Raw genomic sequence first — 20,078 nt, forward strand, 5'->3', positions numbered from 1 at the left:
CTAAACTCTGTAAAGGCATGTGAAGCAAGCTGTTTTACCATACACAATCCCCTTGAATACCAAGTGAAAGGACACCACACAGATATATATTGAAAATATATATATATTTATTTACTACAAGTATCCTCTATACTCTTTATGAGCACAGAAGCAAATGCATTAAAACAAAAAACAGTTTAAATATACAAAGTTGCACCATATGGATGAGCCCTAGGGGCCACCTAAACCATATACTAAAATAGTGGTATAAGAACCACCAATCAAAAAGGAAGTAGGCCTAGGGCCTTGGGAACCGCTGGAGCTGATCGGGACTAGCAGTGACTAAGTTGGAAAAGGCCCGCGGGACTCGGGTGCAGCGCTTAAAGCACACGCATGCACCAATGCAATGTCAATGGTGCATAAAAGTTACAAAGTTACTGTTTAAGGAACCTTCCGACTGACCTAGAAGGACAAAACTTTAGACCTAGACACTAGAGGTGTGTACCAGTGTAGGAACACCAGCGTTGCTGAGTTACCTCACTCACAGGAAGCGGGTGCACAGGTGCAAAGTAGTGTTGGGTTTCGTCACGCAGGTCGATGGTGCCTGAAGATGAAGATGCTGCAGGCGGGTCATTGAGGAGAGTTGCGGTAGATCCAAGGGTGGATCTGAAGTGGTGAAGACCTGAAAGCAGAGGGGACAATGTTCAAAGTCACTAGCCAGTGACTACCATGAAATGCAAGCCACGCAGGAAGTGAAGAAAGCTTATCACTCGGACCAGCAAGGTCAGAGCGGGTGCTCCTTTTCAGGGGAGCGAGGGCAAGTCTGGGGAAACCAGACCCGCAGTGTTGATTGTAGGTTTCGTCGCCAAGATGGCCGCTAGCCACGTGGAAAGTGGCCAGGATGGTGCGTCGAGTGGCAAAGTGCAAAAGGGCCCCATGCAGATCGTGGAGAGGCTGGGGGGCTGATCTTCGAGGCAAATGCTGCTCGGTTGTGGGTCTTCTAAAACCCTAAAGCACAGCGTCGAGGGTGCCTCGGGTGCTGCGCAGTCAGCTTCTCGGTGGTCTTTCAAGATGTCCGGTCCCACGTCTCTCGGTGCCTCCACGGGTCTCTTCTTTGCAGGGACTGTGGATCGGGATATGACATGTCTGGGAGTCTGGGTCTCGTCGGGCTCTGGGCTCGGGCCCTGGCAGGAGGCGGCGGCAAAGCAGACGTCGAGTTGCTGGATGGTGCCTGTGTTCACAGGGTGGCCACTCCTAGGCCACAAGGGAGATGCTCTTCAGTCTTCTGTGCATCAGAATGTCGAAGTCTAGTCTTCTTCTTTGTTTCAAATTGATTTCAGGATGATCTGAGGTGCTATGGCACTGCTCCCACTCTTATTCCCAATCTGAGGGGTGGATCACCTGCTAGGTCCCTTCTCTGGGTGGGACCAGGAAGGGGGGCGGTTACACCCTCTTTCCTTTGTCCTGCTCCGCGCCAGGACTGGGGCTGTAAAGCCCAGCACCGGTTTGGACTGGCTTATGCACGAGGACACCTTGTGTGCCCCAGGCATGTCTGATTCTATTCAGCCCTGACCTACCCAATACACAAAATCCTGTCTGGGGTGGGGCTCGCACCTTCCAAGGCAGGAAACCCTTTGTCCAAGCCTCCCTCGCTGGAAGGACTCCCAGCAACAGGAGGTCAGACTTGTGTTTGTGGTGGCAGCATCCATTTTGTGATGCTGAGGCTCGGGTTAACTTTAACCGGGGTTCAGGTTATGTACATGTCGTGTCCCTCTAGAAGGGTGGAATGCTATCCCCATCGACAGGACTGTCGAGGGGATAGTATTCCAAATCGTATGACACCTTACTCAACATGTTTTGATAAAGCCAAACCAAAGTTAGCATATAACCACGAGGATTATAATGCACTTAAGAGTATATGGTATGGCAATATCCTGGAACAGCTAAGGGAGTTGTCCCCGACAGCTGCAGACAGGCTCAGCTCGTGCCAGAGCACCATCTCACATGAAACCAAGCACTCTGCCTCCAGGATTGCCGAGGCCTTCCATAGGAGTGGCTTATAGGTTAACATGTGTCCAGTTAGGTTTAGATAGAGGTATACTATATCTAAGTAAGAGGTGGTTACACCAACTTACCCCAGCTGAGTGATGAGCCAGTTGTGTCAAATATGGAGGCCAGGCCCGGGGTGGCACAATACATGCTGCAGCCCCTGGTAGGCCTTGGCTACACCTATGCCCTGGGTACCTAGGGTACACTGTTACAGGGGCCTATAAGGGGAACCCGATCCAATTGTGTATGTACCTAAGGTACATGGGGTCCATTTTAAGGAGAGAGCAATTAGCCTGGGGCCCTGAATAGCAGGTTCCCAGGCCAACTAAGTAAAAAACCAGCTAACCACCAGGCAAAAGGTTTGGGGGTAACCATAGTCGGATATCCACCTTCCTACACAACCCCCCCCCCCCCCAAACGAAAGGAGATAAGGCTATCCTTGACCAGGTAAGCCTATATTGCCTAAGTGGCATATAAGGAAGTACCAGCTCTGGCTTGGTAACCCCCTGTCTCATGGTCCACTAAGCAATCCCTCACCCTAAGGGTATCTGTGGGTCTACACCATAGGGAATCTCTACCTGTGATGTGTCTTGGCAAAGTTAAAGGCTGATGTTGAGATGGAGTACTGAAGTGAGATTCCTCAGTAGGACTCAGCTTCCTCGATATCACTCTCCACCATGTAGGCCTTTCTTTCTTTGACTGAGTTGCACAGTGCTCTCAGGGTCAACCTCTGGCTGCCTATAGCTGGAGGCTGGGTCCCTTTGTTTGGCTTGCTGGAGGGACAGGTCAGGTTTGGGGCCTTGGGGTCCCAGGTTTGGCTGTGCCCAACAGAATCCATCTGTGGAAGGTCCCTAACTACTTTTAAGGGGGCTCCCTCAGGAGTTTTTAAAGTTTTCACCTCACTAGGGCTGCCAGTTTTGGTGCCCCTAATCTGCTGTGGGGGGTGCTTTATTTGACAAGGGGCCCTTTGGGGCTCACTGACTTCCTTGACCTCTGCAGCCCTGGGCTGACTGAGGCAGGTTAGAGAGGGGCAGGTTACCTGCTCCAGACTGGGTCCCACCTGAGAAGGGTCCACTGACATCAGAGGCTCTGTCAGGCTAGGCCCAACCACCTCTGGGGCAGTTCCTTCATCAGGGGTAAGATCAGTTCCCTGAGGAGGCTGATCCTTTCCTAAAGTCTGGTGGGAGGGAGATTTCTCTTCCTCCTCAATGCTCTCTGTTTGTGCGGAGTGATCCATCACTTCAGGCTTCACAACACATGAATCAGTTTGGGCATGGGCTGTTACCATCACAGCCCTGCTACTCTTTTCAGGAGGGAAGTTAGCTAAAGATGGGGCTGAGGTTTGCTCAGCCCTACCAACCTTTTCAGGAAGGACATCTTGGATTGGTGCTGTAACCGTCACAGCCCTACTAACCTTTCCATGGAGATTTACCATTCTAGAATGAGTTTGCTGTTAAACCTCAGCCCAAGCTGAGTTTTCCAAATCATTACCAAGTAGGCAATCCACAGGCAAGTTTGCTGACACTGCCACTGTCTTTGGGCCAGTGACACCTCCCCAGCTAAGATTGACTACTGCCATGGGATGTTTGGTTTCTATTTCATCAATGTTTGTCACCTGATATGTGGCATCAGGTAAATGTTGCCTTGAGGGGACTAGACATTCAGCCACCATGGTGATGCTAGCCCCTGTGTCTCTAAAGGCCTCAACTTTCAAGCCATTGATGATGGGCTCCTGTCTGTACTTGCTCAAAGTGTTTGGACAAGCAGTGAAGTTGGCAAACCCCATGCCATTTTCATATATAAGAGTATCTGAGGTAGGGGACCTGGTTAGGCCAGAATCCACCTGAGCTCCAAAGGTAAACCCACCCAAATTCCGGGGGGTGCTCCCACCACCTGGAGGTTTACTGCTAACAGTAACAGGGGGTGTTGGAGCTTTATTTGGAGGTATATTCTCCTTATTGTTGGCCTTTGGGCAACTGCTGTCAGTTTTCCAATGGCCTACCTGTTTGCAGGTATGTCAACAAGGCTTTTTCTCTGTAGAGGAAGTGTTGTGGGGCCCACCCTTTCCATTGGAGTTTTGGGGCCCTGGGGAAGTCTTCTCTTTGGTTTTATCCCCACCTTTCTCTTGAGGCTTGGTAGTCTCTTTCTTTTGGTCACCACCCTGGTTCTTAGGCCTGATCCTGTTTCTGACCCATTTGTCTGCCCTCTTACCCAATTATTGTGGAGAGGTCAGATCAGAGTCAACCAGGTGCTGATGTAGAAGCTGATTTTGACAATTATTAAGATTTGCTCTCTCATAATTACATTATACAATCCTGTATAGTCTGTAACCTTACTTCCCAGCAACCAGCCCTCCAGAGCCTTAGTGGCACTTTCAACAAATTCAGACCAGTGCTGAGTCTGTGTCTTCTGGGTCTCTCTGAACATTAACCTGTACTGTTCAGTGGTTAAGCCTAACCCATCAATCAGAGCACTCTTCAGGACCAGGTAGTTTCTAGAATCCCCATCACTAACCATGAGGAGTCTGTCTCGGCCTCTACCTTCAAAGGAGAGCCACAGGATTGCTGCCCACTGATCCTGAGGGATCTGCTGTACTCTGAAGTCTCTCTCAAGTGCAGTCATCCATTTGTGGATATCATCCCCAGCTTTGTAGGGGGGCACAATCTTACTCAGGTTTCTACTATCATAGGACCTGTCTTTATCCTTAGGGATAATGCTGCCACCAGTGGGTACTAACCCACTCTCACTAGGCTGTCTTGCTCTAGCAAGTTTCTCTTGGGCCAGGGCACCCTCTAGTTCCCTCTTCTGGATCCTAAGCTCAGCCTCTCTCACGTTGGCCTCATGTTCCCTTCTCTGAGGGCTAGTCATCTCCCTTCTGGAGTGACCATGAGAACCTCTAGAAGCTTGGAAGGTGTTGGATTCACCTGAGTGATTCCTTCTCTATCTTGGCTCCTGGTTAAGTCCACTTGGGGGTCTGGGTGAGGTCCCCCTTAGCTCAGTCCCAAGTACACTTAAGTTAGCCTGGCTAAGCCTGTTGGCTGGCACCTGACTAAGTCTACCATCATCAGAATCACTGCTCTCCCCTTCTGTCTCCTCTTCTTCCTCCTCCTCATCAGGCTGAGTATCTCCAGTGACTTGGTCATCCTCATCTATCTGGACTACAGGGACAGGGGTGTCAGTATTATCATCTTCAGTGGGAGAGCCTCCTTCACCATTCCCTGTGGGGTCTGGTTTAGAGGTCTTTAGAGCTTCAGTCTGGTCTAAAAGCTCTCTAAGGTGGTATGTAGTAGGGGTGGACCCGTCTTGAGACCTCTTGAGGCACAAAGCTGCCTCAATTCCTTAAAGTTAAGCATAGCAAATTTGGATGGTGCCCTTGGAGGGTCACTCTCAACGGGAGTAAGTCCAGTGGACCCCTCTGGTCCAGACATTGCTCTAGTGTGGGTGGATGTGTTGCAATCTACCTACACTGGTGTGTACCTACTAAACCTATCTAGTAGTTGTAGTCAGGGTGTGCTACTCCCTATCCTCTACAACAACTAAGTTCTGTAGAACTTAAGTATACTAGTCTTGTTTTATATGTACCTAGAAGGTACCTGTATGATCTTTCAAATGATACTCTCAAAGATTGTAATGGTAAAACAACAGCAAGCTCAAATCCCAACCGCTGCTCACCAGGATGAGAAGTTGGCCTGGTATATGATGCTCACTAGTTCTAATGATCACCTTGTACCATGCCAAGCAACCCTTATGATGATTGGTTGTAAGTCAACCTTATAGACCAGCTATCCTAGAGGTAGCGTGGACAAAGCAGTCTTAGGCTAAACTCTGTAAAGGCATGTGAAGCAAGCTGTTTTACCATACACAACCCCCTTGAATACCAGAGATGAAAGGACACCACACAGATATATATTGAAAATATATATATATATATTTATTTACTACAAGTATCCCCTATACTGTTTATGAGCACAGAAGCAAATGCGTTAAAACAAAACACAGTTTAAATATACAAAAGTTGCACAATATGGATGAGCCCTAGGGGCCACCTAAACCATATACTAAAATAGTGGTATAAGAACCACCAATCGAAAAGAAAGTAGGCCTAGGGCCTTGGGAATCGCTGGAGCTGATCCGGACTAGCAGTGAATATGTCGGGAAAGGGCCGCGGGACTCGGGTGCAGCGCTTAAAGCACACGCATGCACCAATGCAATGTCAATGGTGCGTAAAAGTTACAAAGTTACTGTTTAAGGAACCTTCCGACTGACCTAGAAGGACAAAACTTTAGACCTAGACACTAGAGGTGTGTACCAGTGTAGGAACACCGGCGTTGCTGAGTTACCTCACCCACAGGAAGCGGGTGCACAGGTGCAAAGTAGCGTCAGGTTTCGTCACGCCGGTCGATGGTGCCTGAAGATGAAGACGCTGCAGGCTGGTCGTCGAGGAGAGTTCCGGTGCATCCAAGGGTGGATCTGAAGTGGTGAAGACCTGAAAGCAGAGGGGACAATGTTCAAAGTCACTAGCCAGTGACTACCGTGGAACCAGGATGGAACCAGGCGATGTCGGGTGCAAACAGGCGATGAGGTTTAGCTTTTCTCCGCAGCCACGTGGACACGAAGAGGTCGAGGACATCCAGGAGTCGATTACGAGCTGTCCCACAAAGGCTCTAGCTGATGGTGGTGTCGGTAACTTGATTGAAGCAAACAGGCCTTGGCTAATGCAAGCCACGCAGGAAGTGAAGAAAGCTTATCACTTGGACCAGCAAAGTCAGAGCGGGTGCTCCTTTTCAGGGGCGCGAGGGCAACTCTGGAGCAACTAGACCCGCAGTGTTGATTGTAGGTTTCGTCTCCAGGATGGCCGCTAGCCACGTGGCAAGTGGACGGGATGGCGTGTCTAGTGGCAAAGTGCAAAAGGGCCCCACGCAGATTGTGGAGATGCTGGGGGGCTGATCTTCGGTGCAAATGCTGCTCGGTTGTGAGGCTTCTCAAACCTCAAAGAACAGCATCGAGGATGCCTCGGTTGCTGCACAGTCAGCTTCTCGGGGGTCTTTTGAGATGTCCGGTCGCACGTCTCTCGGTGCCTCCACGGGTCTCTTCTTTGCAGGGACTGTGGATCGGGCTCTGTGATGTCTGGGAGTCTGGGTCTCGTTGGGCTCTGGGCTCGGGCTCCAGCAGGAGGCAGCGGCAAAGCAGACATCGAGTTGCTGGATAGTGCCTGTGTTCACAGGGTGGCCACTCCTAGGCCACAAGGGAGATGCTCTTCAGTCTTCTGGGCAGCAGAATGTCGAAGTCCAGTCTTCTTCTTTGTTTCCAGTTGATTTTAGGATGATCTGAGGTGCTATGGCACTGCTTACACTCTTATTCACAATCTGAGGGGTGGATCACCTGCTAGGTCCCTCCTCTAGGTGGGACCAGGAAGGGGGCGGTTACACCCCCTTTCCTTTGTCCAGCTCCGTGCCAGGACTGGGGCTGGAAAGCCCCAGCACCGGTTTGGACTGGCTTATGCACGAGGACACCTTGTGTGCCCCAGGCATGTCTGATTCTATTCAGCCCTGTCCTACCCAATACACAAAATCCTGTCTGGGGTGGTGCTCGCACCTCCCAAAGCAGGAAACCCTTTGTCCAAGCCTCCCTCACTGGAAGGACTCCCAGCAGCAGAAGGTCAGACTTGTGTTTGTGGTGGCAGCATCCATTTTGTGATGCTGAGGCTCGGGTTAACTTTAACCGGGGTTCAGGTTATGTACATGTCGTGTCCCTCTAAAAGGGTGGAATGCTATCCCCGTCGACATGACTGTCGAGGGGATAGTATTCCAAATCGTATGACACCATACTCGACATGTTTTGATAAAGCCAAACCAAAGTTAGCATATAACCGCGAGGATTATAATGCACTTAAGAGTATATGGTATGGCAATATCCTGGAACAGCTAAGGGAGTTGTTCCCGACAGCTGCAGACAGGCTCAGCTCGTGCCAGAGGACCACCTCACATGAAACCAAGCACTCTGCCTCCAGGATTGCCGAGGCCTTCCATAGGAGTGGCTTATAGGTTAACATGTGTCCAGTTAGGTTTAGATATAGGTATACTATATCTAAGTAAGAGGTGGTTACACCAACTTACCCCAGCTGAGTGATCAGCCAGTTGTGTCAAATATGGAGGCCAGGCCAGGGGTGGCACAATACATGCTGCAGCCCCTGGTAGGCCTTGGCTACACCTATGCCCTGGGTACCTAGGGTACACTGTTACAGGGGCCTATAAGGTGAACCAGATCCAATTGTGTATGTACCTAAGGTACATGGAGTCCATTTTAAGGAGAGATCAATTAGCCTGGGCCACTGAATAGCAGGTTCCCAGGCCAACTACGTCAAAAACCAGATAAACACCAGGCAAAAAGTTTGGGGGTAACCATAGTCAGATATCCACCTTCCTACAACAACCATTCCAATTTTGAGAGTAGTAAACATCTCAAATTGTATAGCGCTCTGATATCCTTCGCGTTCAAGTTCGGGCTATATAAAACTTTATGAATTACTAAATGTAACTTTCATGATCGAGGTAATACTATGTGTCTCTCCTCGGAGACTCGGACATCTTTCAAGTTTCAAGTGCTCACCATCCTTTTTCCCCAGAACCCCCCCCCCCCCCACCCCCCCAAGGAGTGGCAATCTGAGGGGTAGCCCCGGGCGCCACAAGCTCTAGCTAGGCCCCTGTAGGGTGCTACTTTTAATTGAATTTTTCATTTGTCTTTCGTTCCATCGACAATACACTCCTACTCAAGAGACTGCATAGCTTAGGATTCCTGAAACTGTTAAAATCCCTGCTGTCAAACGGACCCCAAATGGTTGGCATTTCACAGTCCACACACCCTCATTCTCCATGTATGTAATCCACCTGCACGATCTCGCAGGATTCATTCTGTGTAGTACAGTTAACTTATTTAATAGATCGTGCGGAAATGCAAGCAAGGAACTTGGAAGGGCAAGTGAGTCAGTCGATTTATTGCAGCCTGCACACATACTGCAATCACATTCTAAGCTTCACACCTTTATATAAATGGTAGGCGACCAAACTGTTGTCGCGCTCTCCACATAGCCCCTGAAAAATGACTCTGAGAATTTGGTGCATATCCAAGGTATATATTTTTTACCTTGTCTCGTCAAACTACCAAATCATTTTGAACATCACCATACAAATGACTCACATTCGGTCACACAATTTACTGATTTTTGTAACGAGTTTAATATCAGTTTCTCCCTGTTTCCAATTTCCATCTTTCCTCAATTAATTCCAAATATGTTGTGTTGAAAAAAGCAACTTAAAATTCCCAACGATAATCACAATCCTTTGCATAGGTCACCTTCAATGGTAACTGGGACATTGAGACAATCTAGGCATTGCATTTCATCAGAAGATGTTCGGAATGAAATGAAAACGACAACATTTGTGCTGCAAGCCTGTGCAACATAGCAAGCAGTGTTCTCACACACCAACTGGAAACATGTTTATTGTTTTGTGGTCTGATGGTGAACGTTGTGTCCGAATTGAATGTATAATAGGAAAATGCAACAGCCATTGTATGCACCAGGAACCCTCTCTGCCTCGTAATCACTGGATAATTAGTCGCACTCGGTCTTAATCCGCCCAAACACAACACAATAATTCATTCTTTGTCCCATATTTTTGCAACACCACAACTCCAAAACTATAATTACACGCACCAACGAATAAAATAGATGTCTTGCAAACGCAAAATGTCATTAGATATGGTGCATTGACAAAACTGTTTTTGATCATTTCAATTGTTTTTGTCGCTCTGATCTCCATAGAAAGTGGGCATGGTTTCAGTAGCTGATTGAGAGGTTCCCCTTTACTTTGAAAGGCCTTGGAAGAATTAGAACACCACCCAGTATTCCCTAAAAAATGAAAGTGGGCCTAATGTACTAATACATCATTGTGAGATTCATTATTTGAGGTAAATACCGAATCGGAAATATAGAATAGCAAAATCATATGTATTATTAGTTACTTCGAGCAGAGTCAATATGCAAATGAAACTGGTTAAAATATACAGTGCTAACACAGGGCCTAAGTGTAGTATGTATAATGCATCTCTGATTTACAGGCTGAATTACAATATGTTCACCAGATTCAAAATAATGAAAAGTCTTTGTTGCACATACAGAAACAACAGTTATGGGAGATACGTTATTTTGTACAAAGAATAAGTTTGCTAGAGAACGGCATGTATTGGACTTGGCCTTTTCTGTAGTCTCACTGGCAAACATTTTGCCTTGCCCCCTCCGATCTTTGCTGAAATTCGTTTTTTGTTGGCTCTAGGACTCAGTGCACTTTACCACTTCTAACCAGTGCTACTTGTGCCAACTCTCCTAAACATGGTAAAATTAGCTTGCACCTAATTGGCATATTTTATTTAGTTATAAGTTCCTTGTAGATTGGCATACCATAAAACAATGGCCTTTAAATAATAGTGGGCCAGCAGCACACATTGTGCCTATTGTGCCACTCACTTAAGTAGCTCCTTAAAACCTGTGCCAGGCCTGCCATTGAGCCTAAATGCAATTTTAAACAATCCATTCGACTTCACACTATAACCCACTTTTTAAACTTTCAACTCCCCTTTTATTGAATATTAGTCCCCCCTAAGTTAGGCCCTAGGTTGCTTATGGGTCAGTTTGCATTGTAATTGAAAAGTTGGACATGCACGTTTAAGGTTTACATGACCTGTTAAATAGATAATCCTCATAATTAAATTTTTCCCTTCTGTGAGATGTACCTGTCCCATGAGATAACATTGAGTTGCCTATTGCAATTAATACGTGCTGCCTTTTGATTAGGGACAGATAGGCATTTCATTTTTGGTATCAATGAAATTTTAATTAAAAATCCGCTTTAATGGTAAAGTTGGATTTAAAATTACAAATTTGAAAATGTGCCCCACTTGCAACTGAATAGGCTGTGCTGTGCCTTCACACAAAGGGTTTGTCCACAATGCATTGCCCCTGCATCCAGCTTGGGGCCAAGGCCAGTAGTCGGGAAATTCCAAGCTCTTCAAAGAGAAACCTCTTGAAACATTTCATTTTTCATTTCAATCTTTATTTCGATCTGTTTAGATCATAAAAGAAATACAAGCAGTTTAAAATAAAGTTAAAATAGTATCAAGTAATAACGTAATTTAAAAGCAATACAATTAGCCTGTTTAAAATCAGTTACAGTACATTACATTTGAGAGTCATTGGTATAATTCAATTATCACAAATCTGTATCAGACTTAATGCAGCGGTTACGGGTATGCCACATCGCTGTTAGAAATGTTGCCACTGCAAACACAATTGGCGCAGATAGTTCTGTCTTTAATATTCTGTAAGCTGGGAGGTAGTGCCTCAAACCAAGATTTTTAAGGAGTGGGACAAGCCAGTACTTCCTAGATCTTTGGTAAGCTTTACAGAAAAATATAATATGCAGGTCGTTTTCCTGATGGTGTGAACATACCGGGCACTGTGCTGAAGGCTGGGACTGGGCCCAACGATTAGTAAATGCCCTGAGAGGGAGGGTGCCATATCGACACTACATAAATAATTTTCTAGTCAGAACGGGGCTTATGCCATCAAGGACAAGCTCTAGATGGTATGAGTCTTTATATTTAATAAACAAATTTGTTAAAGACCCCTCGCGTGTACACTCTGTTGACACAAGTAACTTTTGCTTGTAAAAATCCCTCGAGAGAAGTTTGCGTGGGATCCTACAGCATGCGTTTCCTGGATCTAGCCATAGTACTGGTCTTCCTAGGGTCTTGCATGTTTGTTTAATATATCTCAGCCATGAGATTTGTGTTGCATTAGGTAAGCGTAGGATCTCTTCGAGCTCAGCCCTATAGTTCATTAGTTCAGGCGTGCTCCAGATTCTGCACCAAAAGATTATTGGTTTTAGTCCCAACTCTTCTGTAATAGGTCTAAGACCCAAGTCTAATCTCAACGGGAGAAGGGGGTGCTTGGTGGTAGGGCTGCCAACTGCCTAATGAAGTTATTCTCACTAATCTGCAAGTTCTGGGCAATTGTGTGACCCCACAATTCTCCATCATAGGTAACTGCCCCTCTTGCCTGCATTTTGTAGATTTGGACGAGGGGACCAAAAGGCTTGTAAGTCGACCTACTTGCCATCCTACAAATGCCACCCGTTAACTGAACCAGTTTCATATCGGCCTTGGTCCGTTGCGAGTCACATGTCATATTCTGGTTGATGGTTACCCCAAGGTATTCGAAAGTGAGGACCCTCTCTAATCTCATTGGGCCTATGGTAGGATTGGGGCGAGTTGAGGAGGGAGGGTTAAAGATCATATATTTGGTTTTCAGGGCATTGATCTCTAGCCCACGCTCCACACAAAAAGTCGAAAACCCGTCCAGGGCCCGTTGAATACCCATGGGGGACTTGGACAGCAACAGGGTGTCGTCCGCAAACATAATGGTGGGCACCCTGCTGCCATTGAGCTTGGGAGCGTCAATGCCACCCAACCTATTCAGGTGGTCAATTACCCCGTTAACAAAGAGGCAGAACAGGGTCGGTGCAAGCACACAACCCTGTCTCCCCCCTCTGTCAACGGGGAATCTTCCTGAAAGTGCCCCGCTTCTACCACACCTGACCCGGGCAAAGTTCCAGTGATGTAGTCTTATCAGAATTGAAAGAATGTCGGCCGGGATCCCTAGCTCCGCCAAAACGGTTCATAATCTGTCTCTTGGAACTAAGTCGAAGGCTGCTCGCAAGTACACAAAAACCGTGTACAAGCTGCCGCCCTCGGTTGCCGCAGTCTTCCAGAACAAGAGATTCAGACGGAAAATCTGGTCCGTGGTTGAGACCCCCCTTCTGAACCCAGCCTGGTAGGGACTCAAGATGGTGAATTCCTCAATCCAATTTTGGAGGCGATCAAGTATCAGCCTACCAAATATTTTCTGAGGTACATCGATGAGGCTGATGGGCCTGTAGTTGGCTGGGAGCAGAGGCGATCCCTTCTTATATATGGGAACAATCTCTGCGCCCAGCCAAGTACCGGGCACCTCCATACCCCTCAGAACTGCGTTGAATAACGTCATCAAGTAGGGTGCCCATACATCAGGCTCCTGATTGAATAAGTCACCCGGTTGACCATCCAAACCAGGCGCCTTGCCTGATGTCAACCCTGCAATGGCTGCTCGAACCTCCATTTCTGTAAAGGGGTCCCCTTCTAGTAAAACACTGGTGGTCGGTGAGGAATTATTAGGGGCCTCATCGTAAACCCTATAAAGGGACTGGAAATGATCTTGCCAAGCCTTGGCTGAGATATTGGGTTTGATTGCTGAGGCTAGCTCCTCAGACCCCGTATTAACAATAGGCCAAAATTTGCGAGAATCCCTACAAGCTAGTGAGATAGGGAGGTTTTCCCATTTCTCCTAATCCCATTCGCTCTTGACAAGGGTAATCAGGTGCTTGTAGACCCTTCTCCTATCCTTTATCACGGATCTATCTCTGCCTTCTTGATTGAAGTCAGCAGGTCTGATTTAGCCTTACGGCATGCAACATTATACCAAGTGGGGCAGATATAACAGCCACCACCACTCTTTCCTGTCGAGAAGAGAACTTCAGCCACAGACTTGATTAGGTCCTCGTGAATCAACCACAGCTGTTTATTTGTGCCCTGAGTACTGGGTTGCTCCGTTATTGCACAAACCTTTTTGAGTGTGGGGATGACGCGGGCATAAAGCCCTGAGACCTTCTCTGGATTTGAGGCTAACTCCTCCCACCTTACTCTCCGTCTATTGTTCGTCAGCGCTAACCCTTGAGTGGGGACACCTGTCACCGCCCCTCTATCATCTAGGCCAGGATGGGCATAATCCAATTCCAGTGCATTGTGGTAGCTATCCTCACTAGGTTTCACCCGGAAGTCGCTGATGTGTGACCACAAAGAAAGTGGGACCAGAATGTAATCCAGTCTTGACTCCCTGCCCACTCTGTTGTATGTATATTTAGGAGGGATGTCAGAGTTTGTGCGTCCGTTACATGCCCGCACGCCATGTTTCAGGGTTGTGCCAGTAATTTGGACAGCCAGAGGAGTCCAGGCTCTGGGCGAGGGGGCTGCCGTTGGGGGTACAGACCATACTACGTCCTCCTCCTGGGAGAGTCCATCCAGTAAACCTGAAAGGGGCTCAAAGTGGCATTTCAGATCCCCTCCTACCAGGAAAGGAGTGCCCTGGGGATATCACTGAGAGCAACCGAGAGTTCCTCAATGGTGCGTGACTCTTGTGTAATGCTTACTGGCCTAGAGTAAACATTTACCACCACGAGTCTACTCGAATACGGCCACTCCAACAAAACACCAAGAATGTCCTCTGTAACTAAGGGGAGTACGGTGGCAGTGCATCCCAGGTCAGCAGCCACCCAGGTTGCAAGACCTCCCGAAAGACGCCCCCTGCCCCCCTCTTTGCAGGAATGGAAAATGCTGCAAAACCTGTACGAGAGACATCCTCTCTCGCCCAGGTTTCTTGGAACAGGCATATATCTTTACCTTTGATGAATAAATTCCAAACCGGGCAGTTCAGTTTGTTCCCCAGGCCTGCCACATTCCAAGATAGTATCTTTATGAGGGGAGGTCTGAGATTTGGGATCGGAGGAGGAGGAGTGCCCGTGTTGAGTGGAATCAGCAATGGTGTATCAGTGTGAGATCTTTCCTCTTTTTCGACTATGGGTTCACTCAGACTGGGTGGGGGCCCGGCAGTAGTTATATGAGCCTCCCTGGTGATATGTTGCTCCTCGCAGTGGACCGTCCCCCGTAAGATGACAGTGCATTGCGTGGGGGAGTAGCTTTTTTTTCCTTAGAGCCCCTGTGTCGACCACCGGCCTCCCCCCTCTTGGTCCCGCTCTGTCAGTCCACTATGTCCAGGGTGCTGTACCTGTTGAAGGTTGGAAAGTAAACAGGCTGCTGAGGTCTAGGACGAAGGGAAACTCCTCTCTCTCTGTCACCCCAGCTTCCCTCCCTCCTATGAACTGTTTCCCATCCCTCCTCTTCTTGGGCGTGCGTCAGTGGTGGGTAGAAAAATGATAGAGGTAAGGACTGGATGGATGTCCCCTGATCAGGATATGACCATCTACATATATGTGAAACAGTCATGGGATCCCTAAAATTAATTAGGACCCAATCTCCGTTGATTGATTTCCTTGTGTTGCCTAGCCTTGGGACTCTCCTCACCATAAGAACCTCACTCGATATTCCTTGGGGAAGGGGCCTATTAATGGAGAGCCAATTAACCACCTTGTTTTTCAGAGCAGCAACAGGTTCTTTAGAGAATGATTTTAGCTCTGGAACACCAGCTAGAATAACTGTATATGGGCTCGCCTCTGGCGGCGAGTTAACTGGCCTATGTTTTTTGGTGATGCCCTGTGCTCCCTGTGTGGCTACAGCTGTCCTCTGAGGGAGACTGGAAGTTGCAACACAATCAGTCGACTGAGGGGTAGCAGTGTGGATGTGGGCCGTTGGGTTTGTAGTGGCTTGGGGGCTAAACCAGCTTCCTTTGCTAGTGGCGCTGGTACAGCCTTTTTATTCCTAGGCTCCACTCCACCTCTAGCAGCGTTATTATCTTTTTTTAAAGTGTCTGCTAGATGCACCGTTACTTTTTCTATAATCTTTAATCTGGCTTCGGTCTTAGCTAGGCGTGCTTCAAGAGGGTTAAGCAATGTCCTCAGAAGAGCGCCGATGTTAGAGAGAGTAATTTCATTGTTACCTGTGGTTACACTGGGACGAGAAGGTATCTGATCTGATGTCTGTGAAGGTGGATTCGCAGAAGGTATTGCTGTGTTATTAGTCAGTGGAGTGTGTCCCTTGTTGGTTGGTCCTTGTTTATTACCCTCCACCGTAGGGTTGTGCTTTGCAACCTTAGCCTTGTGCCCCCCTGGATTTTGTGCCCCTCTTTTCCTTTTTTGGATGGCTCCTTCCCTTTACCCCTGAGTTGGACGGCTAGCTCTATCGGTAGTGTCGTCCGTATTAGCCAAAGTGGCAGTAACAGTGGGCAGGGGGGGAGGGGGCTGGGGTAGGGGTAATAAGCTTAACTCTACGTGGGCGCTAGTATCAATGTCAATATTATAAAAGGTAGAGTTGGTTCGGTGAGGCAAGTCTAGCGTACCACTGACCGCATTATCCCCATTATCTGACACTATACAATCAAATCTCTTTTCTGGGGTCTTAGCATGCGCTATGGGACCCATGGAAGATCTCTTTACCGATTCTATTTCTTGGGATATACGCCTTTCAAGAATCGTGATTTCATCTATAAGAAGAGACCCCGCTTTGGCAAAATAAGCGTCCAGAGTACCTTTTGCCGTCCCGGCGGCTAGCATGCTCTTGCTCCTTGTCTCTCTCGTGGCCATAGTTCGAGGGTTTGAAGAGAAGAAAAGGAAATTTAGAATGAAGATAAAAGCAAGAGGGGTGGTCCGGTCCCGGTCTCTACCGTTCTCGAACGGCCTCAAACGGCCCGCCCTTTGCCCGGGCTTAGCCCGGCGCCCGTGCGCGCGCGTCGCGCAATCGCAGTGGTGGGCGTGGTTATATAGGTGGAGCAGGGGTGGGAAGAGACACCAGGTGTGCTGTGTTGGTGAAGCGCGGTGAACCCTGGGTCTCGCAGTCCCGGCCCCTTGCAGCACACGGCGATAGTTCCAAAAGTCAGCAGTTCCTCCCAATGTCAGGCTCCGTGAAGGCAAAGATAGTGAATCCCAGAGTCCTCAGACCAGCAAGATGGCTGCGAGCGGCTCCCGCGGAGCGGGGCCGCGAGCCGTATATAGCTGTGGGGGAGCAGGGGGCGGGAAGAGACACCAGGTGCGCTGTGTTGGTGAAGCGCGGTGAACCCGGGGTCTCGCAGTCCCGGCCCCTTGTAGCACATGGCGATAGTTCCAAAAGTCAGCAGTTCCTCCCAATGTCAGGCTCCGTGAAGGCAAAGATAGTAAATCCCAGAGTCCTCAGACCAGCAAGACGGCTGCGAGTGGCAAACCTCTTGAAACAGCTGCTACTTTAAAGAAGGAACCCAGTAAAACAACCGGTCCACACTTTAGGAAACTGCTTTTCTGCCCCTGGAAGGACTGTTTTGCTGCCTGGAGCTTGCCTTGAACCCTGCTTCATCACTTGAACCCAGACTCCAAGGGCTAGTTTTCTATCTTCATGATCAGAACCTTAGGGACATACAAGGCTCCCACCATCTTGAACACGCATGTGGACCCAGATTGTGTGTGTCCTGAGCCACCAAGTGGTGATCCTACTGTACTGGACCCTTTGTTGTGGTGTTATCCGTTCCCTGATAGCCATAATCCAAAACTTGGGGCTTAGAAAATGTATGGCTAAAATTTTCTCTGAGAACTGAGGGAAGAATGGGACCAACCTGCTTGTCTATCCGTCCATTGTGCATCGCTGGCCAGCCTCACTTCTAAGTAACTCTCAATAAGTTTGTCTCCACAGGAGCAAATTCTGTATAGTGGTCCTTCGCCAAATTGGTATGCAGTCTTGTAGGATTCTTGCCAGCTACAGCCTCCCATTTCATCCCACTGGCGATTTTCAACTTCCAAAAAAGAGATGAAGTCCAAGCATAGAACTCTTCAAAGCAATTTCATCCAGCGGTCCCCAATGATGATGCTTTCTCATAGGACGCCGCCTGATGCCTTGCCCCAATGAACTTTACATTCTCAGAATATTTTCTTCAAAACCTCCTCTGAGTCTGAAGGTAAGTGCTGACTAGTCCCAATCCACTTCTTGTATTTGACCCACAATCCATTGTGATCACTCATATATATATTTTTTTTAACCTTGTCTTGTGTGACTAGATGTCCACTGATGGGGCTTTAATCTTTTAGGCACTAGTTTTTACTTTACACTTTAAAAAATCATAACTCTGGGGCTACTGATTGGATTTGTGCTATTTTGTTTTCAAATAATTTATTACAATTCACTCTATTTTTGTAAATTGATGTGGAAGTTTTCTTGGATTGTGTTTTTACTTTATTATTGTTTGCGTGTTGCATAAATACTTTTTGCCTCTAAGTTAATCTTAACTGCTTTTATGCCATGCTACCAGAGGGTTAAGCACAGGTTAATTTAGGACTTTTTTTGATTCACCTGACAAGTATTGTGGCTGTTATTTGAACAGGGTCACCCCCAACCAACAATCCAAATTCTCACAACAGCATGTAATGATGTGAAATAAACTGAAGCGTTCTGGACCCCTTTTTGATATGTGGCGATATTGCATTTATTTTTACAGACTTCATTCACTTGATGGTAATTTGCGAACACATAAAGCCTATTCTGTGACAATTACCAAACTTTGGGTCATATTATCAAGAAGGGCGTTAAAGATTATCGCTGCATTAGTGGCAGAAAACTGCCTCTAAAGTGGCAGTAATGGGCTTGATAATATACCCTTGAGAATTCCAATAGAAATTCATGTTGTGGTGTGAACATGGGCTTCTATTGGAATTCTCCAGGGCATAATATAAAGCCCATTATCGCCGCTTTAGCAGCAGTTTTCTGCCGCTAAACCGGCGATAATTTTAACGCGTCCTTGATAATATGCCCCTTTGAATATTTGGTACTAAGAATTGAGAATATTCATTTGTGCATCTCTATTTGGGACTCAAAAATTGGTAAAGTTGCACATTATTGGATCTGTAAAAATTCACTTCACTCTGCTATTTTTGAAAATCCTTAAAATATTAACCTTAGCACATTGTGGGGTTTGGATGAGTATCACAGGTTTTACAAATGTGTTTTCATGAATTTTGGGTTAGGGGCAGGTTTGTGCACAGTGGGAAAGCGGTTTTGTATTACGCATGGTTGTTTTTTAAAGAGAGGTAAGGTTTTGGGATTAATGAGGGTGGTGGAAGAGGTGTGTTGTATAATATAATTCGTAGCACATAGTAAGTTGGCACTGAGCAGTTGCTTTAGCTCTTCTTTTCATTTGTTGCAGTGACCCCCGATGAAGAGCCTTTCAGGTTCAAAATGCATAGGAAATAAGTACATGAGCCCACTTTTATGAATGGTGACCTTCACGTGTCGCTGTTGAAAGTCTGGATGGGCATGCAGGAGACACCTGAAAATGTTTAAATAAGGAACTATTGTGGAATCACACTGTCTCCCCAGTGGTTTTAAATGCATGGATGAATCATGAAAATGGACTAGTAGAATTATTGGTATACTTCGGATAAAACATTGGATAATTTTGCAAGAAGTGCTCTACCAGAAGGAAATATTCCTGTACATCCCAGTCCTACAGACGGCGCGCAAGTGACTTGCCTTTTAATAGAGCTGCGATACATGGGACGATTCACAGCATCTGCTCGCACGCAAGTTTATCGTTTTCTATTCACCTCATAATTAAATTATGTGATAAGGGAAGGAGTGCATCCTCATATTCCTTTTCATACTTAAATATATAACATTGCCATCTTTTGCACATAAATAATTTTCACCATGCAATAACCAATGTAAGCATTCATTTTTTCCAAAACTGAAGATCAATTACAAACAGTTTTCAAATAAAAGATCAATGAAGTGGACATTTCTTAATCCATTATAAGCTGTTCTGTCATAAAATAATTCATGCTTATAATTAATTGAGGGAAATTTAAATATAGGTATAAAAGGAATTTCAAACAAAGTTTCACTAAGCACATCACACAGCTCCCCACATTAAGCTAAAGTAACATTTTCTGCATCTCCCATTGAAGTATTCAAATACATTACTATACTATAAAAGATCAGCTATATATGCATTACACATGACCACGTGTGCCATAGAAACACACCCGTTGTATGATGTTGTGAAATAAAATCCTCATTATAGAAAGAGGAATTATTGATACTATCAATTATGCCACAATATCTATGTACTTGATGGACCATTTATGATCTCATAGTTATTATACGTAATATGGTCTTTCCTGTCTCATTTGTACCACTTGTTTGATAGTATCTATTGTCACTTATATATTCTTAGTTTTGACATGCTACTTGTTTCTGGAAATCTGATTACA

This window comes from Lissotriton vulgaris, chromosome 6 (assembly GCF_964263255.1).
Source record: "Lissotriton vulgaris chromosome 6, aLisVul1.2, whole genome shotgun sequence".
Taxonomy (NCBI): domain Eukaryota; kingdom Metazoa; phylum Chordata; class Amphibia; order Caudata; family Salamandridae; genus Lissotriton; species Lissotriton vulgaris.